At 44.1% G+C, this 24,141-nt stretch overlaps 1 long non-coding RNA gene across 1 annotated transcript in view; it reads right to left on the bottom strand.

The window, feature by feature from the left end:
- The window catches only part of LOC139613353 (uncharacterized), a 123,643-nt gene that overhangs the window by 9,972 nt on the left and 89,530 nt on the right, over positions 1-24,141 (bottom strand). The window contains exon 2 of the long non-coding RNA XR_011686731.1: positions 18,163-18,263. This is a non-coding gene — a long non-coding RNA (uncharacterized lncRNA). The remainder of the gene's footprint in view (positions 1-18,162; positions 18,264-24,141) is intronic.

Below are 24,141 nucleotides of genomic sequence, written 5' to 3'. Positions count from 1 at the left end.
AAAGCTAAGGAGCTGATCTTTTTTTTTTTTTTACTATCTCACTTCAAAAGCCAAGGTACTTTTCGCCTGCAATTAACGTGCCCCACAGAGTGCTCGATCATACTGTATCTGTCATCTCGCTGTGGTGGCGAGAACAGAAGAAAAAAAGGAGGGGAGCCAAATAGTGAGTGTTAACCATCTTTTTACAAGCCATTAAATGGGAGGACATTACCACACGGCGTAGTCCCTTAACGAGGACTGACATATGCGAGGGAGGCAGTTAGCACCTAACATTAAGACTTGGCGGCCCACTGATGAGATGGGACATTGTCCATGGGGGAGGTATCAGCGTTAATTAGGGGATAATCGGCTGCGCTCTATATCCCCCCCCCCCTCCCACCCCACCTTGAAGATGATATGGTAAAGGAAAGGAGGGTGGCACAGTTCATTTGTAGACGGTGTAATTTGCTGCTGTTATTACAGTAGAGACTGGTACTCCTACACTCTGCAGGAAGGAAGCAGAACCAGCTGGCAATACCTACCAGAGGATGCATCATGCCAGGATGTGGCATAAGAAAGGCACTACATTAATCACTTTCCTGCTGTGCTCTATGCCAGCCCTTCTCTTATTACTGATATCAGAGACAGGGGAGGTTTCATGAGAGTCAAAAAACAAAAAACAAAAGTAAAAACAAAACAGAAGGATAATTCTTCACTTAGAGGAATATTACTTTTCTTAAATTTGCTGTATGGATTCCTCATATACAAAATTGTGCACCAAAGATGCAACCCAATTTGAAAGAGTAATACAATGAGAGCAAAACATTATGATATGAGCATCAGTGAAATAACAGGATTCCTGGTTCACTGGTAATTCATTCTGTGCTCAAGAAGAATTTCACTGCAGCTCAAACATTGGCGAACATTAGCAAACATATAGCAGATAACATTTGCAGTGCTAGAGGAGTGGACTGGTCATATATGATGGAAGCAGGGCACATGGTAAAGTCTCCCAGGCCATCTCCTCTAGCCTGCAGGGCATCTGGGGGCACTGAGAGAGACAGAATCAGCTAAGCATCCCTCGTGCTCCCCAGTTTGGCCCATAGCACTTTGTGTCACAATCAAGAAACAAAAGAGGAGCACATGCTAGGGTGCACACCGTTTGCACATATAAGCATGTAACAAGGAGGGAATGAAGCTGTGTGAAAGAACAAGTGGTCAGATAACTCCAACTCCAAAGAGAAAAAACACTGAATGATGCCAACTGTTACAACATGCTGAAACAGTCGGATATGCCCCCCCCCCTCCCCTCCCCAAAAAAATAACAAAAAAAAAAAAAAATGCATTTTTTTTCAACTAATGGGCTTTTCCTTCATCTAAATCACCGGTGTTAACTGGACCAGGATAACACACTCCCCCCTTCCCACGATGCCCTTGGGCCACAGTGATGTACAGTGCTGGACAGGCTGGAATCATGCCTTCCAGCAGCACTAGCCAATCAGGTTGAATTATACTCTCTTGGTGCCAGAGCGACATGTCAAGGGATATTCGGGTTGGACACAGCGAAGCTTCGTTCGCGTGGTCAGTCAGTGCCCTGGAGACAAACGCCTCAGCTTCCACATGTGACAGGTTGGCAAAATGTCCATCTGGCTGAACAGCTACAGGTAATGGATGGGCAGTGGGAGTGAGAGTGAACCCTACTGTGTAAACCTGCATTAACAAGAAATGTAAACCACTCAGGTTGACCTGTAGTTAGGCTTTTTCAAAAACCATCTCTTTTATTACATGTGAAACCTTCACATAAAGGAAAGACAATGCTTGTACACACTTTTACACAGCAGCACCTTATTTTAAATTCTCTCCACATCCAGTGTGTTCATACATAAGAGAGATGTATTTCATGGTGTTCTCCTATATTATGTTTGAAAATGCTTTAATGTATAGAATTGCAAGAAACATGCATTCAAGGTCTCTCCAATCCAAAATAAAACAGGTTTTGATGCAGTAAAAAATAGATGGATAAAGAAGATAATCAAGTGCATTAGAAATAAAGGCTGTGATTCAGCCATGCAGAACACTAATCGTTTTATCTATGCACACGCCAGAAAACTGAAAAAAAAGAGGCAAAAAGCAGAAAAACATGGTAATTAAGTATGACTAAAAGACAACGATAAGCAGTGATTAATATTCGATTAAAGCCAGAGGAATTTCCTTTTAAAGTAATTAAGCGTTTATTAATCCGATTTGTAACCCCTGAAGTGTTGCGGAATATGCTGAATGCCAAAATGCAATTGGCTCCACACCCTAACCATCAAAGACATTTTCCATACCTCGTTCAACAGCGTTGCTGCAGACATGCCTGATGGAGATATTCACCTACTGTATGCAGCAATCCCGACATAAAGGTCTGACCATGTCTATCACCTAAGCACCAACTTTTCACATCAAGGTTCCTTCTCTGATCAGCACAATAGAGCATCAGACTGTGGGCTGAATGATTTTCTTTGCACCTTGAAGCAGACAAATACAGTTAGACAGAATCAGTGGATAGAGACAGAAGAGAACAGAGAAGGAACAAGGACAAGTACATATTAGGTGTCTCATACAATATGATAGCACTTTCTGTGGAGTCCATTATTTGAAAAATGCAAGGGAATTTGGAAATTCTGTGCCTAGTGCAGTCTTAATGAACTTTAAGTGACTTTGCATGCACACCAAAAGTAGTCTGGGTAACATTTTGAATGTAAAAATACATAGAGTTTATGAGCATAATTATAAGGTGCAGCTGCAATACTGAACAGCAGCCTATCTACCCAAACTGACCACCACAGAACTGGCTAGCTATGGGTTCACAACAGCTCTGTGTCTATGTGGTCCATTTGTGTGCCATATACGTACATAATACAAAATAGGGATGATTTCAAATTGATAACATCTCCAAATAGAAATAGTTTTTTATCATCAGCGAACTGCCAAGTGTTGAAAGTTGGACATGAACAGACCACAACAAGTGTCAGCTTTGTGCAGGGAGCAGCCTGCAATGTGCTGCTGAGGCACAGCTGAGGCACTGGCTTGGTGAGTATCACTTTATGCAAGTGACTGTAAGAAGGTGCAGAACGCAGAAATGGAAAGATTCTAAAATCCACAAAACTCAGAAGGTTAATGTGGAAGGGAGATAGAGTCAACGGTTCCCTCGCTTGCCCTTTAGTCTCTCCTCTTCCTCTGTATTGTGTGTGTGTGTGAGTGTCTGTGTGTCGTTGCACAATGCGATCATGAGGCCTGACAGGGCACTCCGGGGGGCACAACCCAGTGCCACGTCCATCCGCCGCACTCTCCACAACGCCACGCCACGTCCTGACAGGGTCCCGCTACCTCCTTCTGCGTAATTTAACACAACTTTCCCAGGCTCCCCAGACGAGCGAAGCCCCGACACACAACGACACGTTAAACACTGCTCATATGTCTTGTCGAGTCTACTCTGAGATTTTCACTGTCTGAACCTTTATGTCTTGTTACTCAAACGGTTTAAAGGTGGCAGCTGATTTCAGTAGCTTCACCTATTTTCACACAGTTGTCTCCTGTTCATAATATGAATTGAACCAAAATTGAGTTTAACCTACTTTCTTAATCTGATCTTTGTGGGAATTATTTTGTGTTAAACTTTTCCATTTCTCATTGATTCTCCACTCACATGCTATCTCAGCTCTCTTTCTCTCCCTACCTTTGACACTTTCCTGTAAAACAACCCTGATCCTCAGCCTAAGCTCTCTGTCTCTACTATCCGCTGAGCTTCCCTGCCTGGCCTCCATCTCCAAGCTCCCTCCTCCCATGGCTCTCTCATCTCACTGCCCTGCTTGACAGCTTTATCTGATCCACAGGACTTTCAGCTAGAATATCTGGCATTCTGCCCTACCCACAGGACTCTAAATCCCACGGTTCATCCTCTCAGGGCTACCTTCCTCAGGCTCCCTCTTCCCACTGGCTCTCAATGTGTGGCAAAGAGTTGTCGTTTCACTTCTGACTAGAGCACAGGTAAGGCTCTCAGGGGCTAGCCTTCCTGTTCTCGCAGTCCTTAAATACTTGGACACATAGGAGGAGGCAGGGATTGTGTTTGTCATATGCAGGAAATACTGGTTCCCCATGTAAAGCAACAGAGGTTTTTCCTGGCGACTTCTTGATGTGACACACTGACTCACACGGCACTGCATGTATTCATGAAGGAGCAGTGGTTTTGTGAGGGACAAAAAGCCATTTCTTCTGTCACCATGGAGAGAAAGGTGAGGAAGGATCCTGCCACACTGGATACATTTCTAATGTTTAACAGACTAAACTTTCAGTCATATCTTCGTTGGTGTTACCATAAATCCTACAACAGAATCTGGTATTGAAAGGCATCGTATTGTACTGTATATATCTACTTTTACTCTAATTGAAATAGACAGTTATAATCATTTAAACATGGCAAAAGGATGCCATGCAAACAAATACTGTAATATACATTGTGCAAACTACATTACTGTCTTGTAATTGTCAATTTACTTTTGTTTTGGTCTCAACAAGATCCTTTAAATACAACAGGCAGCGCTGGATGCTTGGCTGGCTGTCTGGCTGTGTGTGTGTGAGAATGTGAGAATCAAGTCAAGTTTATTTATATATCCCAAAATCACAGGATCATCTCAGAAGGTTATACAATGTGCACAACATGCCCCACCTTCTATTCTTGACTCAGATCAGGAAAAACGTAAGCACAATATGACAGCAATAAAAGAAATGTGAGAGGAAAAGAAAAAGAGGAAAGATCATTCTTCAAAGACACAAGCACAGAGTTGTGGTTGTACAATTACAGTATACAACCACAATCATAACGCTAGACAAGAATGGTGATATATGACAATTCTCTAAAGCCCCTGAATACATTTAATGAAATTTTCACTCACTGTATCTGCAAGTGGCAACTAAAGTCTGGTTAAGGTTATGGAAAAACTACTGTTATGGCAAATAAGCTATGGTTAGGGTATGATTAACTTTAGATAACAAAAAAAAACTAGATTTTGAATGTGAGAGAAAGATAATGGTTTCTGTTTATAAAAAGAGGAACATGAATTTTAGGTCTGCAACAAGACATAAACTCTGATGGTCCCCTGCATAAAAGTCAGACACATAACACACCTTCCCACCACCCTGACTTCCAGACCCACCACAATACATAAAGGGCACACTACTTCCTGAACCTGCGCTGAATGCTGGCACTGGCTATGAGGACGACCGTCATGTCAACCATGATATTTTTCACCATGGAGAGAAAGGCGAGTGTAGTACTACTACAATATTCCACAGAGGAATTCAACTATATCAACTATCAAACTATATTGATCAAAGTGACCACTTTGCAGAGCAACATTTAAATCCACCAAATTAAAAAGTTTCAAACCAAGTGTAAAAGTCTCCAAGTGCGAGAGCAGACCCAAGGGCAGGAGAACCACCAGCACCGTCTGTCTGAGCTAAACAGACTGCAGAGATCACATTACCCAGACTAGACTTGGGCCGGTCCACTCCTCCCCCTTCTGGTCAGCTAGATACCCCCCCCCCCCTTCCATCCTAACACGCACAGAAACACACTCTCTATCTCTCTCACGTACACACACAGCCCCTGCAACCCCCCCCCCCCCCTTATTTAGCCAGACAACAAGGGTCCCCACTGCCCCTAAGCCCCTGTTAAAACCACTCCTCACCTCCCATGTCACTAGGCCATGTCTGTCATTTTGAATCCGCCCATCCTTTCCCGCTCTCGCGCGGAGGGCCAAGAGGTTAATAGGGACCGAAACAATGGTCCAGCACAGACACAACAAACAATGGCCCGTGGGAGCAGTTTGCCTATGGGCTGCATCATCTCCCACCATTCGCTCCATGTTTCTCTTTCTGCCTTTTTCCTCCTCTTTATCCCACCTCTCCCTCTCTTTCTCTTTCTCTCCCTCCCTCACTCTGACAGTGCCTGTCAATACCCTTGTCTCCTGGACAGTCATTTATACCTATTTGCAAGGTTAATTGCCATTTCATTGGCTGTTATTTATATTTTAAAAAGCCTTGTTAGGAGACTAATAAAGTGACTGTGAAGATGCTGCAGAAAGGTAATTACCACATACAGTTAACAGTCGGGTGGTGTAAAGTAAAGAGGATGTCGCATTGTCATTTCAGTGGCAGAGTTGAGCGTAATTGTTTCTCTCTGCTGGTGATGGGAGGGTGATGGTGAAGGGAAAAAGCTGTTAAATATCCAGTTAGACAGGTGTGTGAAGCAATGAGGGGGGAGGCACAAGGTCCTCGAGGTGCAGTGTTACACATGTGATGTGTACGTGTGCGAGTGTGTGTGTTTGAGAGCGAGATAGTTAGACTAAGAGAACATGTTTCCTCGGTCTAAATCCATTTTACCTCATTTAATTTAAATGAAATCATCATCCAATTTATCTTAAAGTTTCATTTGCAGTGTCTTCAAAATAGAAGAAAATGAAAAAATTGCAGAAAAATGATCATGTATGAAAATTATTTTATAACATCAGTTATGGAATAGGTGATTATAATAATTGATGGATCAAGATTATTGTCCATCATCTTGCAACAATTGTGTCATTGTGCTTCAGACTGTAAGGTGCATTGTCACCACTGAGGTCCACCACTGTCTTGTTGGTACTCTCAGTGTGTGCAGGTGTGTGTGCGAGTCATAGGCAAGTATAGGAATACAGAAAACTATTAGGAGATAAGTTACACATCAATTGGACAATTTTGCTTCAGTTATTCAGTTAAATATTTTTGTGGGCCAAACAGCCTATATGCACGCATATACTGTACATAGACACTAACAAATACTTCTAGACTAAAACATTTATTTGGTAACTGCAACGTCTTTTGTACAGTAGCTTTCAGGCTAATCTACCACACATACCATAAAAACAACATGAGTTTTTAAACCAACAAAATAAAATAATCTCCCATCTTAAACATCCTTCCCAATATTTTTTTATTCTGTTAGAAAGTCAGCAACAATATAATATTTGTCTGTCTACATTGTCTAAGGATGGTAAAACTGTGAAAATCAACTTTTCTGTGTGTCAAACTGATTTTTTAGTCTTCCTATGACAACACCACCTTTATATTGATGTGGACTAGACAGAGCCCCAGACGCAGATAGTGTGAGAACAGCCAAAGACAAAGAGAGGGGAGAGGTGAGAGAGGGAAGATGGAGAAGAATACAATGAAGTGGCTTAGCAGGCTGAGGCTTCCCAAATCCTTCCATGCGCCCATACGGTGAGCTGAGGCAGAGAAAGAGTCAACTCTTTGCCTTCTGTTTGCTCAGCAACCTAACCCGGCAGGGGGGCAACAGCAAGAAAAAAGGGGCAAATGTGTTGGGCGGGTGGGATGGGATGGAAGACCAGTGTAGGGATACAGATGGGGTCGGCGGAGGTCACATTGTTGATTTTATTCTCTATTTTTTGTCAGCTTCGCTTTTCCAAGCACCCACTCTTCTACCATTCACCCCCCCCCCCCCCCCCCCCAACACACACACACACACGCACACACACACACAAACTTGTTTGGCACATGCTGACACACACCTACAGTAACACACATGTATACCAATCCTCTGGAACCCCCCCAGAGAGAAGTGATCAAGGGGGGTCCCCTCCAAACACATCCTCCCACCTCTCATCCCCCCTCACTTATTCTGCGCTGCCATCACGTTTTGTCAGAGTCAGCAACAAAACGGACGGTCAAGAAAAAAGATAAGGAGAAAAAAAAAGGGAGAAAAAGAGTATCGATTAGCCTTCAGAGCTCCACGTGGGCCACTTTCATCGATTAGGAACGAGGGAGCAGCAAAGCACCAGCCATGTTCCCCCTCTCTCTCTCTCTCTCTCTCTCTCTCTCTCTCTCTCTCTCTCTCTCTCTCTCTCTCTCTCTCTCTCTCCGTCTCTCCAGGGTCCTTTGTCCATGAAGAGAGCGATATAATGGCCCTTTGAGAGGGAGTGAAGGAGGGAGGCAGGAGACAGGGGAGAGAAGCAAGGGACAAGATGGAGGAGGAGGGGGAAAGAGGAAGATGAGGAGGAGGGTGATGGCTGTGGCGTCTAGAGCAGGATAGGAGAGTTCAGACCTTGCGGCATGGAAGGGGGGGGGCACGGAGAGGGATGGTGGAAAGGGGTGGGAGGGGGAGAGAGGTAAAGAAAGACACCAAGGCGAGAAGAGAAAGTCTCAATGACAAAAGGTCGGGGCAGCTGGGCTTAGGGCGACGGGGACCAAAGGGAGCAGCAGGATAATCTGCTAAAGCCCAGAAAGGAGAGATTCAGCATGCGCGCCACCCTCGTAGGGCCTAAGAGCAAATTTGCACATAAATAAGGAGCCAACTTTGCTTTGAACGGGAGGTCGAGGGAGAAAGCATCAGAAAGGGAGAGAGAGTGAGAGATATAGAGCAAAGTGTCGGAGCCACAGCTGCCTGCTGGCTGGTCGCAACCAGGCCGAGACAAAGTTCAGCATTTCAAGCTTCGCAAGGAAAAGCTTTTTTTTCCCACTTCATGTTTGAAAAAAGTAGGCAAAGATATTTATCATTTATCTGCCAAACCTTCCCTCCACCTTAGTTTCTCTTCCTCTCCTCAGCTCCTGGCACTGAGGTTTCTTAGTTTGGCCCACAAAGACTCCTCTGTCTTCTGTGTCGACATCCTTGGACTCAGGGGACAAGTGTTTGTGTTTTGGAGAGCTGCAGGCCTTGTTCCGACTGCAGTGCACCTCTGAGATGCTGAGCCATTGACGGTCATATGCAAGAACAGTGCAGAAGCACAACAATACACAGAAAATATAGATGATGAGAGCAGAAGTAAGAAATTTTATAGCGATGTTACACCTATTCATACATAACATGTAAACACACCTATAAAATCTGTCAAGCAAACTGTCCACATGTGTTTAATATTAGTTTCAGTTTACTTATATTGAACAGTTCAGTATCAATATCTCAGTCGTTGACTCAATACTTAAAAATCCCTTTAACCGCCTCCCATTCATCTGTGTCTTCCCTTCAAGACCCGTGGATTCACAGGATGAAAGTCTTCACCTGAGTTCACCTGATAAGTCAATACTATGTACAGCGCAGCAGTTCTTCCTCTTTTCTTTCACACTTACTGAGAGAATACATGCACCAGTCAAACACACACCCTCACAAATGCATGATATTTATGAATGTATCCTCAGTTACTTTAAAACCCAGGCACAAATTTACACCATATAAATCACAGTATCCTGACGCTTTACAGTCTTAATTGGGATTAAATTTTCTCCAGAAACAACTGTGTAATAACCACTTATGTATCACTTGCTAAAAGGTCAAGTATAAATAACAGCCTCTTTTGTACTGAAGCACTTACTGTATCATTCATAATGCTAGAGAACATACTGCACAGCTTCTCGTGCTGTGTTAACATCCACGTAAATTAAGGCCTACTTTTCACTCAGGTATGCTGTGTATAAGAAGGTGGTTTTGGGGGTGGGAGGGTGGTGGTGGGGAAGTTGGGGGGTGAGTTCTTGGAGAGAGGAGTGATTCAGGAATGAGTTGAGCCAGTGCAGGTGCTTATCGATCAGCCTTGGAAGTTATGAACTAGCTGTCATTTCCCTTTCATGAACAGCTCAATAGGTATTGACTGCAGATGAAAAGCGTGCGCAAGTATGGCTGGCCTTAAGGACAGGAGGACAGGACAAAAAGAGGAGACGGCGAGGAGAGCTTAAGGGCTGAGGACAGCATATGAGCCCTTGAGATGCATGATCATCAGTGCACTTAAATGGACACACAAAGACTGAGCTTGGACAATAGATTCACCCATGCACTGTGCTACATTATTTTACTTTAAGGCCAAGCCTGATGTGGACACACAGGCGAACATCCCATGTAAACACACAACACATCCACCAGCACATACATCTGGCTAAGTGGCCTAGTGTGGTTCGAGACGTGATGAGATCACAGTAAGAACACATAGTCATGTGGAGAGGGAACAGGAGGGGAGATAAAGACGGGGATTGGAAACAGAGGGCGGAGGGGTGGTCAGAGGTGTATATATGAGCGGCACTGTGGGAGAGTGGGGGGATTTGTGGAGGTGGCGTGTGGCCATGTCACTGCACACAAGACCTCGAGTCGGTGGACATTGACAGGCATGTGTCACCCACTGAGCGCCATCCAGATCACAGGCGCCCTACAAGGCACAGATGAAGGGAGGGCTTTGGGCCTCCCTAATCCCAGCTCATCCGTGTTCCATGTTCCGCGGCTCCCAACCATGCTTAGCAGAATTTCACGCTGTAGTCTTTCCACAAACCTAAAACCAGCGCGCTACACTAAAGGGATAAGGCTGGGGTGGCAATAGGATGAGCAACCTTTTGTCGCTAACAGACACCTCTTGGTTTCTTTTGACAGTGGTGAATCCCATCTGTCTTTGCTATCCTCTTCCACATCTCCTTTTCACTTCTAGTCTTTGATCACATTTCAGAGTGAGTTCTTTTTTTCTTTTTATTTTAATACAGACTTCTGCGTTTTCTTCTGTGTATTTTATCTAACCTCACTTCCCTGTCTTTCTCTAATGCAAGCAGCCCAGTTTGCTGAAGAGAAAACATCTCATTGGCCATCCCTGAGTGTAGCAAGCAGAATGATGTTTGTGCAGGGATGAGGCGCAGACATAGGGTGGGGGTAAAGAATGGAATTAAAGCAAATCAAAAAAAAAATGGAAGAAGAAATAAAGGAAGGGAAGGTAGATAGCAACCTCCCCCAGCAATGTACTTTCCTGAACAGGAGCGCCCACAGAAAAGGAACCATGGTTTGAACTGCTGCCATGCGATGCTAGCTGATGCCATCCCTCTCCCAGAGACACAGGCACATAGCTGCGGGCGCAAAGGGAGCAAATCCACACCAGAACTAAGTCTCCCTGAAGAATGGCAAAGCAGGAAAACAACAACTAAGCATGTTAGTTTCACCTCCACGAATATGCATGTGTGCTGGCAGGGGAATGAAAGATGAGTGGCCCTTTGCGAAACCTAGACAATTACAACAGAGCAGCACTGTTGTGTGCTGCACAAATAACACCTCCCCAGGAATCACCAGTGATGGGAAGCAAATGTGAAAGCTGCTATTGGATTTTTTTGTGATGAGCAGAAGAATGTGGGTATTTACTGCATGTTATCTCAAAACCCAAACACATTAGGGGCTATTCAACACATAGAGGGTTGAATCCTTCAGCCCATTCATTCTGGGCATTTTCATCATTCTGTTTGTCTTTAGGGCAAATTATCCTCTTTAGATTGGTTTTGATTCTACTTAGTCTGAGAATTTGCATGATGAAATACTTCACTATTGTTGAAATCCAACAAGGAATGCACCATTAGTTTAAAATCACCCAGTATATCATGCTCTGTGTGTACACAGCAAAGATACACAGCACATTGCAAACCCCAAATCAGGCAGATTTTACACAAGAACACTTCTTTGTTGGTTGTGAGCCTTAAGTTACCTCCCTGTAGCCTACTCACACATCCTAATTACAAGATATATAGGCCTATCCTCACAGTAGTATATAGTGTGATCGCCAGCCTGTCTCCGTCTCTGTGCTTAGGCATACAGCCGACTGCTGAGCAGTTTACTTCAGCTTTGATAGCAACAGCATCAACAGCAGGACCTAATGGGGTGCATGACCGAGAGATCTGAGTACAGGCCTTCCATATGCATCTCCCCACTGCATCACAAATCTCATGCAGCATTACCATGGGCCTGGGAGAGAGGGGTAAGCTACGCTACGCTAGCAATGTTCAGTCACGTAGCATCACAGTAAATGGGATTTTTCAAATTTGTGTGTGTGTGTGCATTCTAGTGTGTGTATGTCTGTGCAAGATGTGAGCCCAGCCTCTTTGGGTTTGTAATTTGCGAGCACCGTGCAGAAGCTTCACTAGTGTGTTTGCATTCCTTGTGTAAGGGAGTGAATGTGTGCGTGTGTGTGTGTGTGCAGAATATCATTATGCGTATGCGTGTTTGTAACCGCCTCTGTGCAAGTACATGGTGAGATGTTGTTTACTGCCTCTTCGGCGGCTAGACTGCATGACGGCATCCAACACTGGGGGGGGGTAAAATAGCGAATGGGAGAGGGGAGACAGCGCCAGGGTTATACAGCGGCTAACTGGGGAGCTGTTTAGTTTTATGTTAATTGAAGGGGCTTACACAGAACTCTATTGACAGTTAACATGCCCTTCAAGGTGTTCTTTGTGGTTCAGCACTTCTGTCAAGACAGAGGCAGTCATTTTGCTTCACCTTTATTTATATGCTTGACTACTCAGAACATTATGGAACACTGTGGGGCCCAGTAATATATGTAAGAGGGGGGCAGGCGCGTGTATGGGAGGTCAGATGCCTCGCAGACGACCCAACCAGTTGTCTGGGCCCTCTGTGAGTCATCCAATAGGGGAGGCTGTCCAACATGAGGTAACTAGGAGTAGGGGAAGAATAGAAAATAATAAAAGAATATCTATCAAGAGTTTTTTTATGATATTATGCAAACCTGACAAGGCAAGAAGACAAGTAAGAGAGGTTATGGTAGATTTTTTTGTGTAAGGTCATATGTCTTTAAAGGGTAATACTTGAAAAATAACCTTTTTTGACCTCTGCAACAATCATTATACAAGTTGACCTAGATACAAATACAGACTGAATTCTGCATGTGCCTGTCTGTACGTTTCAAGCACAGAGGCATATTTCATTTGAATTCATGAACACACTTGAAGACTGTTTTGATAAGTGGGGTGTGAGTGTCACTGCCATTTCATGTCTAATTGGTTGGGCATACATCTCTAGACAGGACTAGACAGGGTTTCCCACTCGAAGATCACAGGGCTCAAACACCAGCCCAGTCTTCCATCACGCCACCAAGGTCACCTGTCACTTAGCACCCCCCGACCACTGTGCATGTGATTTGGTTGACACATTAACAGACAACTGTGACATTTAGTTGTGGATGCTAAGAAGACTATGCCCTTTAAACTCCATCTTCACACTCTACAACCCTGTGATTCTGCCAGAGCAGCAACAGGCAATGTTTTAAAAGTGTAATCGCCAATTACTAAGTGATTAAAAATGCATTGGAATCAATTAGTATTTAACATAAGGTGAAGTTAAACCACATACCACAGTAGCCTCTGTTGCTGTATTGCCGCCCCACACCCTATTAATCAAATACATGTAAAACTCATTATGCAACCACCAAATTAGCATCAGCACTTTTGCGCTAAACGAAAACAACAAGGCTCTGATACTCCAAACATTGTCATTTTCAGTCAATAAGACAAGAAAGACCTCCCTGTAAAAGGACAGTGATGAAGTACAACAGGACAGAATGAAGTCACTATGCTAATATTAGCTTGGTTGAGAAATGTCAAGCTAGTGAGGTGCGCTACATGGCTGCAGCTAATCATTTAGGTTAATTGAGGTTTCCAGAAAGCAGGGTCTTGGAGAGTCTCCATCTCTGCTTCATGTGACTGCTCCCTAACAAAATCTCCATGTGGCAGTAGTGAAAGGGAGGTACCCTCTCTAATTATGTAACCATTATTATCACAGTATGATCTGCCACTAATTGAAGAGATCCCAATTGATGGTACAAGCTAAGGTGGGCGAGGTTAAACATTTTTTCACACCCCCTTCGTACATAAATGAATAAAATGGCTTTATAACCCTGACTTTAGTTTTGGGGTTGACTAGTAAACTTGACGCCAAGTCCGTCTAATCACTGAGCCTGTTCAGAGTCTATTTTTCTACTTTCTTGTTCACCTTTGTGCCCTGGCCATGTTGGCAAATCAATGGCACAGAGGTCAAAATGCATGTGTGTGTGACCCTGAGGTGGCTGACCAGCAGGCAAACATACACTCCACTCCACTTTGGCACCGGATCCTGCACACATGCACAAACCTGCTCGTCGTGCAATAAAGATGATTTAGCACTGTAACTCTACCTGCCCGCCACCAGTCTTAGGTTTGTGTGCCTTTTGATTAATCATGGCCCAAGAGGGATTTATTGTGTGGGGGATATTTGCCTCAGCGATTTAATAATGGTGGAGGAGGAACACAATTAATCAGAGGGGGTCCACACGTGCCCCCCTTCTAAAAAATGTGTAAAACTAATGACTATGAATATGTATATTTGTTTGTGAGATGCTGTGTACAGTGTGTGCACACTTGTATCCTGCATTACAACACAGTGCTCAATAGTAGTCCTGTACTCAGTGAATAACACTGCCCATTGCATCCTATATATACTGTATATATCTATCTCATGGGTGGCCAGATATCATTGCACTAGCATGGTTTGGTTTGATTCGGCATTTATGGGTCCATCAAATATCTCAACTCCCTCGGCTCGTCCACATGTGCACACACTGGCAAATAGAGAGGACACATACCTTCTTCTTCCATTCCCCTGTGCTGCGAATGCAGTCTCAGGTTCATGCAGGTACGGGAACCTCCCTCCCACTCTCATAATCATGTACAAGCAGCCTGGTACTATAGAAAAATAATGATGTGCCGTCCTGTTGGCTCATTTATCAGCATGTTTTACAACAGGCGCCGGGTGGAAGTAATTAAACTCTGCCATCATTACAATGAGCCAGGCCCCCCTCTTAATAGACACCCAATGAGACACTAGAGGCCTGCCTGGTAATTGTAGCTCCAACTATCTCTATCTCTCTCTCTTTCTGTGTGTGTGTGTGCATGTGTGCGTATGTGTGTTTGTCTGTCTACAATCCCCTTGTTTCATGTGTGGTTTTAATTAGTGAAGAAACAGAGCCGATAAGCAATTGAGAAAAAGACATTTAGCAAGTGAATTAGAGAAAGAAGGTTAGGATCTTTGCTCCACTGTCTCTTTAACCCCTTCGTCTAACAATGGACTTTATCATACAACACTTGATCTTGTGTCATCTAAGCTGTACATTGTTGAGACTGGCATCAAAAAATGTTCGGAATTTTCAGCATCCACGTGCACATAACCCAGCCCGCGCAGAGCAACAGAAGAGAGAGGTTATGAGTTTAGCCATTCGATAAACAGATAAATACCTTCCATGGATAATCCAGCACTTATAAGATTTCCGTAATAATCTAATAAAAAGCACAAATTGATCTTCTCCAGGGACCATCCAATCCTAGAGCAATATAGAATGCATATACTCAGTACAATGTGGAGTCTCCTCTGTACGTGCTTTTATGGCAGTGTTCTCGGATATCATTAAGAAACTGGCCTCCCAGGCTCAACACTGTTTCTAAAAAACCTCTTAAAAAAAAAAAAAAAAACCCAAAGAAACGCTGCAAATAAAATGAATAAAATCTGTCTGCTCCCAAGACCAAATCGAATTACTCAGCTTTGGTCGGACCAAGATATTTTAGGCTCGTCTGTCACACTGAAACAATTATGGGTGCTTTTCTCAAGGATACATTGGCTATTAAGATGCCTGATTGGAGATTTACATTAGATCACTTGCCAGCTAACTATACGTAGTAGTTCCTTTACCATACCTGCGCCATTTAGTATCACTTACAGCTCTAATGGCACAATTACCCTTCACCACCAGCACTAATAGTGCTCAAAGAGAACCTTTTGACGTAGGGCTGATGTTATGACCCTTGTACATACCCCTTCAAAACCCCCATCTAGTTCCCACTCCAATGTCTGCACTAAGACCCTCCAAAGCCTCCTGATTTCACAATATCGATTAGGCCCACAACCCCAACTGCTACCCCCACTCTCTAACAACCAATCCTCCCCCTACTTATCTGGCTCTTTCCTTTACCATGCTCTCTCCACCCACCCTAATCCCATGATAATCAAATACGCCCCAGACTGGCTCTTCAGCGTTGTACCAATTAGCCGGTGAACGGGTATGGGGCTAGTGATAGTGTACCAGCGGAGGTGGCGGCAAACAGAGTAGTATCCAGGGAGGCTGTAAACATCCATTAGCGGTTAACCGTCCCTACTCATTTTTCCTTCCCAAAGCTCTCTCATTAGCGCAGTGAGCCCTGACAGGTAAACAGCACTAATGGGAATGGCCTATCAATAAACGCCTTGTGTGTTAACAGGAAGTGCTAGCAAAGGGACCGAAGATATGGGCCACAATAAAAAGGAGGAAGAGGTGAATTCTCTGATATAAATAGCTGTAAACATGGGAAGGTGGTAGGTTATTAGTGATAGATGTTGCATTGTATTCTCTGATTGTATTCCTGGATGCGTAACTTAGAGGTGGGTTGAATGTACTGTCGTAGAAACAACTAGGCAAGAGAAGAAGAAGCAATTTTGGCCAAGAAAAGATCTAAGATATCATCTCATAAAATATGATCTGAAGTCTTTTGAAAGTCACTTTGATGCAACTGTGGCAATGCTGGCATATAGCTGCCATGTGCCAGCGAGGGTACTTCAAGGCATGACCTCAGGTGTTTCAAAGACTATGTTTATGTGTGAGTATTGTGAGGTGCAGAATGTCTAACATCCCTTTGTGTTAATGCTTATACTTTGTGTATCGCCCCTCACATGAAAGAGTGAGGGAAACTGGAAGGGAGGAACAGGGGAGGGACTGAAGAGAAAGAAAGAGAGTAAAAGAGAGTGAGGGTAGGAAGAAGGACTGAGGGGGGCTAGCGAGAGATGAGAGAGAGATGTTATTTATGTTTGGAGCAGGTTCACTCCGAGTTCACCTTACCATGAGACGTCCCCGGGCGGTGACAACCACTTCGCTGCTGATGTGTGTGTCTGTGAGCGTGTGGGTTGGAGTGTGCAAGCTCATGCAACTGCTTGTGAGTACATCCGTGATTGTGTGTTTCTTTATCTTTACATAAACATCTGTGCACAGGAGTGTGTGCATATGTGTGTCTGAACTGAGGGTCAACCAGTGAGCAGTAACATCTTAGAGAGGACAAAGCATGTGGGGTGGATGCACTACATGGAGTACTGTGTGCGCTGTGTGTGTGTGTGTCAGGGGCCCATTATTAAGGCTGTGGAGCACTAAATCAGCAGTGCTACTGCAGTGGATAAAGCCAATGATACACGGATTACAGCCACACTCAGTCTCCGCTGCCCGCATTTATCCACAGCCAGACAGATAAAGAGACAGTGCGTGCGTGTGTGTGTGTGTGTGTGTGTGTCTGCGGGTGTGCGCAAGAGTGCATTTGAGCTTGTGCCTTTATGTACATCCATCTATGTGCGTGCACATTTATGCTTAGGAATGCATCTGTGTAGCTGTGATTGTAGGCACCACACACACTTCCTTAGATTCAAATGTGTATTTACAATAATAACTGAAATATAGACACACATATAGATAGAGACATTTAGAGCAAACATTAACCGCCATCATCAAGCTGGATCAGATTTGACCACTGTCTGTAGCCTGGGGTTGTATGGACTCTTAATCCACTGCCAGCGCACTCCAATAAACAGCACCTTATCCATGTCTTACTGAGCCCACATTTACCACTTCAGCTCCCGCCACACAAACCCACTGGCACAGCACTAATTTTTTTTTTTTTTACATATAAAAACATTTTTTTTTACAGCTTACCAGGGATGAACACTGCTGTGGCTCCTGATAAAAGTGCATAGAAGCACTCAGGATTTTTTAAAAAGTTGACTCAAAAGATTAAAAGAAATTGTTGGCACAAAGTTGGCTCGCAACACTACCACTGATCTCATATACACTGTCCACATCCACAACCTTGTCTCCAACCTTCTCTCCAGCCTTCTCCTCCAACACCAGCCTCATCCCCAGTCCATTGGATTGGACCTCCACTGGTCTAATTACACAGGCTGACCTCCCACAGGTCGCCTGAGTAAAGGCCCCCTCAAGATCAATATTCATTCTTTTAGATCTGTCATCCGCTTTTGACATTATCGACCACGTTCTGTGTCTGTTCTCCCCCTCTCTGTTCTTTATCCCCCCCCCCCGAATTGGGCCTATACTCAATCCAATGGAGAGAGCTGGAGATTGCACACTTGCATACTGTCACTTCAAACTCTATGTTGTCATTTACAGATAGCACTAGGTACATACTGCTATATTATAAGGAAGATTCTTCCTTTATTTATGCAATATGAGACTGAGTTCAGCCAGACAGCTTGTGAAGAAAAGCATTTCCTCTTGCTCTTACCTCAATATTCCTGTACAAGCAAATGGCTTGCAAACCATCTCCCCAATATGGAAACACTGCATGAGCCATCCTAATGGTAGTGCGGGCTGGGCAACCCGTGCCTGGAAATGAGGGACAAATAAAATGAGAGGCCTTGTCGATCATACATTTTACATGATGCATGGTATGAAATTCTGCATGCAATTCAGGTGCTTATTTACAGTGAAAGCACCTTTGTCATTTCAGTTTAAACTCTACCCCACATGTACTGCACCCTTTCAGATTGCAATAGGCATATAGACTATATGTATATCACACAACTGAGTGCACTCCATCTTGTTTTCTTGAACACTCTCTCTTTTATGATTCCACTAGTAAAGTTGAAAGTTAACTTGATAGCCACTGTTAGTAGTAAATGTTAATGGGACTTTGGGGATTTTAGGGTTGTAGGGGGTGTGGGGTAAAAGTCCAATACCCTGAGCTAAATTCAGACAGTCATGTTTCCACCTGTAGTGCATCATTGACTACAACCAGGCCCACTACCCTCACATTCTCCTCAGCAGTGTTATTGTAGATAAGCACCACGTGGCTAATGAACAGAGAGAGGGCTTGTTAAAGGTCAGCCTCTTCATTTAGGGGCACTCCAATGGGCTGGCCCACTCTGCATGGCTAAACGCATCATCATAATAATGCCAAGGACCCACTATTTTAAAACTCTTGCATCTTTTTTTTTTCCACTCCCAATATTGCCTGACATACTTTACTTTACGTCTACGATATTCCCCTTCATCTGAATTATGTTGATTTTCCCGTTTCTTTTCTGAAAGGCTTTTAAAAGGTCCTAGCAATTATCCTTTTCTGGATGTGCTTAGAGAAGGATGTTGTCCATCCAGTGTCTGCTGATGATAGGGAAACATGATTTAACACAATCAGAGATGCAAAGCAAGGCTGGATAAGAGTGCTGATGTGACCGGGTGCCAAGGCCGGCCAAGGTCATGTTCATCTGCATGATTAAGGGAGATGAATTCTGCCCTGACCTCTGGATTATGCCAGAAGGAAGTACTAGGGTGTGTATGAGTGTGTCTGTGTGTGTCTATGTGTGACCACTTGGTGCACAACTGCCATGTGTCCTTTTTGAAATTTGGAAATATTATCTAGCATTTATGAGATTTCCCTTTTCCCCCAAAGCTATTATGTCATTGTTTTTATTATTTAAAAAAAGCCTGTCATCTCTTTCTTCTTTCTCTCCTCTCTCTACTGAACTCTTCTTTCTTGCTGGATATCATTAGGTGAAGAGGGTCTTTCTGTTCCTGTTCCTCCTCCTGGATAAAGGGGAGTTGAATGTAGTCTCCCTGCTCTCTACTGTCCCCTCCTGGGGGGACCGGGCAGCTGGTTTCCACGCACTGACATCTGCCCATCACACTCACAATGAAGAGGACCTCATCCATTAGGACCTTGTACTTTGGGCAAAATTTAAACAGTATAGAACTGTGTTGTTTAATGCTGCTTTCTCTTAGATAATATTTAAAATACTTCCTGACTTTGTTCAAGGGTCTCTCAAGAAAATCTCGCTGCAAGAGACCAGAGTTTATGTCTGTTTTAATAGGAGCAACAAGAAAACCCAGTATGCTAAACTTTTATTGTTTTTTGATTACCAATGTCGGGAGCCGTATATTTGTTCCCACTGTGCTATTTTAATCTGCTTTATTGTCCTTCAAATAATGAAATGTGAGTACCATACTGCAGATCTTTGCTGAAAGCATTCATTTAGGGAATAATGTTGTGTTTGCAATCAGGAGGCGGGGATGGTGCCCCCTTTTATCATAATTCTGTATAGTAAGGCACAGTAAAGTATGCTGTACTGTAAGGTATACAGCCTATGGAGGTTATTTCTAAGCTAAACATTCTGGATCATTTCCCTGTACTTCTTGCCCTAATCCTTATTTCTTCCCATCACCTACTTCTTGTTTCTGTAAGTGTCCAGTTCAGCTCTACAGCCAGTCTCAGTATGCCAGCTGGCTGGGGGAACAGCCAGAAGCCTTATTTACCCCCCCCTTTCCCCTCCCAAACAGAGTCCCCCCTATGAATACTAATGTAGTAATGCTACCGGGGCAAGGGAAAATGGGAGCAAGGAAGAGGAAAGATGGAAAGACGAAAAGAAAGAAAGAGACAGAGGAGTGTAGGTGCAAGTGTGTGTGTGTGTGTGTGTGTGTGTGTGTGTGTGTGTGTGTGTGTGTGCATGAGGGTGGTGGGGGACTCTTGAGGTTTCATATACCTACACACAAACACACAGCACCCCCGAATCGCCCTCTTTGCCCTACCTTCCCACTTAACGAGATGCAGATCATTTCGTGTGAGAAAAAGGACTCCTTTAGCTTTGCCTCCTGAATTATAATGATCAATTGATATCATTGTTTCTAAAAGAGCAAGTGAAGGAGGAAAATACCACCAAATTATTTTAGGCAGTCTTCAGCCGCTACTTCCCCTTCTCCCTCAACTCCCAGAGACTTGTACCTCCAACGCCCTGACGGACACAAAAAATGATGGCTGGAGAAGGGGGATGAAGGAGGGAAGGGGTGGGGGTTGATGGGAAAGGAGGAGAACAGGAGTGAGATGCCTCCACAGCAAAGGGCCAGGTGTCAATCACCTCCTCAGGTGGGCTTCAGAGACACACACACACACACACACACACACACACACACACACACACACACACACACACACACACACACACACACACACACACACACCGTGCACCACCAATATCTAGGGGAATTAAAAATACACTGGCAGAGAGCAGAGAGGAGGGAGAGGAGGAGAGACAGTGAGATGGTAAAAGCGGGAAATGGGGAAAAAAGTAGGAGAGCAAATGGGACAAAGGGGATGTGCAGGGAGATGGGCCTGGATGATGCAAAGGTCGGAAAAGGAATTCAAAGAGTGCAAAGTAGATTCACTGAAAGTCATTACCTGCCACAAATTACCTGGGCAACAAGCTTAAAATAAATAAATAAATCAGTTTGCATCAACAACAGAGGAGAGTGGGAGAGGCTGGGGAGATGCAGACGAAGAGCTGGGGGGAGAGGCAAGAGGAAGAGAGGGAGGAGGATGGGGAGTAGGCGGAGGGGTGGGTGGGTGGGTGGGGTAGGGGGGGTGGGCAGCGGCTAGAGAGGGATGAAAAATCGATGGACAAACAAGTGAGAGGGCGCTTGCAAAAAGGAAGCCAAAGGGGGGAAAAATTAAGCATTTAAAGAAATTCTGTTTTGGTGGTGTGGAGGAGGATAAGAAAAGGAGGAGGTGGTGTGGGTGTGTGTGTGTGTGTGTGTGTGTGGGGGGGGGGGGGGGGGGGGGGGGGGGGGGGGGCTGGGAGCACAAAAGCGCCTGAGGGTGGAGAGGGGGTGAGTGTGGAAGAGACGGACGGACCACAATGCCCTGCAGCTCGATAGGGTTGAGTGACCACATCAGGTCTAGAGGCGAGCGGCGAGACATGGGCAAAACCCGATGGCTTTAAATCAAGAGGATTAGATTCAGGGTCTCTCTCTCCCTCTCTCTTTAAACCACCACCCCCCCCCCCCCAAACTCTCACCTCTCACATCCCCTCCCTCGCCTCTCTTCGTGTCCGTTAGGTGGACTGCCCCAGTGCAGGTCGCCCAATCAGTAAAGAGAAGAACCAAAGTATTACTAATAGTCTGGTTTTAATGTTTCAAGTGGTAAACCAGAGAGCTGGCCCGTATGCTCGGCACCAAGGTAAACAGGTCAATAGTATTGATCGTGATTCTGACTCTCTCTCTCCTCTCTCACTCTGCCTCACACATGCACACACACACACACAGTTTCTTGGCTCAGAAACATGGAATGCATTAGAAGCTTTCTGTATTGCACCGAAGTTGAGGATGGAGAGTTGACATATGCATACACAGAAACACATACATGGAATTGCACACACACCTTTTTTTTCAATATTCACACATGTAAAACAGCAAAGCGCACACACCATAATACTGAAATCCCACAGGCTTCGACACACTTGGACATGGAGAAAAAACAGGTACACACAACACACATATCGACTCCCTCATATCCTCATGTCTGATTTCACTCTGTCTAACAATACAATAAAAATCAGTGGCAGGTAGCCGTCTACACGCAGCAGCTGCACCCAAACACGAGGGCAGAGCAAGTCATTTGAATACAGATTCCTATTGTCCTTCTTATGTCAATAAAACTCAGCAGTGCTAAGGAACTAGCGTGGTCAGCAACATTATGGGACTAATTACCATTTTCTTCTTTCTTCTGCTGGTTGATCTGTTTAAACAAGCCTGGGGGGTCTGCTGTACTTACTGTAATTAAAGCAAAAGGAGCGACTCTTACTTGAGAGAAGGCACACATAAAGGCTTCCTCACTAAGGGGACCTCGAAACTGTGCAAGCAAGTATCCCAAAGTGGTTTTTGTACATAGAAATACAAGGAACTGTACAATAGGTACAGTTGGCAGGTTAGTGCAGTGGTTCGTGAGTTTTTCACCCCATTGGGACTGAGATTTGTCCCTCTCAATGTGGCCATACCTGTCGAAGCATCCCTGAATGATACTTATTTAACCCCTAGCCACTCCAGGAGCACCGCAAAGTTGCTGAAGCTGCACCCCAGCTACGCAAAAGAAAATCCCTCTTGGGCAATGCATAAAGAACATCAGAAATTATAATGAAAGGAGCTGCAGTAAATACACAGCATGTGTTGTAAAAAGAATGGGGAAGATAGAGTTTCTTGCTTGCTTTTGCTTTTTCTATACTGTAGAGAAAGGAGGTGAAATTAAAAAAAAAAAAAAAGAAATCTTGGAGAAAAGTTGTCTGGGAGAAACAGTGATAGGTTTTATCGGCTGATGTGAAGTCAAACAGACAACGCCTCTCCTCTGATACTGCTCCGTCTTTCCTGGCTGTGGGCCATGTTAGTAGTAGCGGAGATCACTGAGGCATTAACAGCACAGCAATGACACCCATGTAATGCAGCCACTCTGCTCTAGATTATGACACTTAGCATAGATTGGATAACCCTTATCATGGCGTTCATTTAAGCTAACATTAGGCAAATTATAGGCTGTCATGACACAGATACCACGGCTGTTTAGACAAGTGCTGACACTAAGGAACTGCTGTTGCGTGATTTGGCCTGATGTGATTGATGCAACAGTTTCTCTAATGTGAAGTATCTCTGTTCTGAAGGATATAATTATTTTACAAGTATATTATTATCTCTGAAAAGGCTTATTTTGGAATGAACTGTCCTCAAACTTCATGTTCATTTTTTCAGACTCATTAAATAATTTGGAATACAAGCATGCCCTCTCATTTCCTGCTAATACACACACAGAGACCGCCATCCAGGAGCAAATGACTGTATTTTTTTTATTTTTTATTTTTTTAATAACGGCTCAATGCTCTCAAGTCTCTGCTTCATGCTTGTTACAGCTCTGTTCCTGCTCAAAGAGACTGGCAAAAAAAGTGGCAGCACCCAGCCCTTCAAGCATATGCAACTGCCACTGCTGTTTCGACACACTCATGCACAGAGACATTGATTATTCGTTTGGCTCGCTCTTCACCGGCAAAGCCTTCTCCCTTGTCCAGCAAGGAAACAGAGCCTTTAAAACTGCAGCATCAAGTCCACAAGAAATCACAGTGAACTGTAAGTTCACTGATCCAGCTGAACATCATAAGGCCAACAGCAACCAATATAAAGTTTGTCAAAGATGTGATCATGGATTTACTCATCTGAGTTACTCAGTTGTTATATATATATGCCCCAATAATCACAAAACCTTTGTTTAACACTGCTTATTGTAACATGTATTTGGTACTTACACTGGATATATTCCGGGGTTTTTTTGTTTTATTTAAAATAAGAGTTTTGAATTGTTCAATAATTTGTATCATCAGCTTCATTACAGAAATGAAAGGCCTCTTAAGTACAAAGGAAGATGAACTGTGCGTATAAACTGGTTCTCTGTCCT

Source organism: Trachinotus anak, unplaced genomic scaffold (genome assembly GCF_046630095.1).
Source record: "Trachinotus anak isolate AG129_WGS33_773 ecotype Australia unplaced genomic scaffold, CSIRO_AGI_Tana_v1 ptg000032l, whole genome shotgun sequence".
Taxonomy (NCBI): Eukaryota; Metazoa; Chordata; class Actinopteri; order Carangiformes; family Carangidae; genus Trachinotus; species Trachinotus anak.
This window is presented reverse-complemented; position numbering and strand designations above follow the sequence as displayed.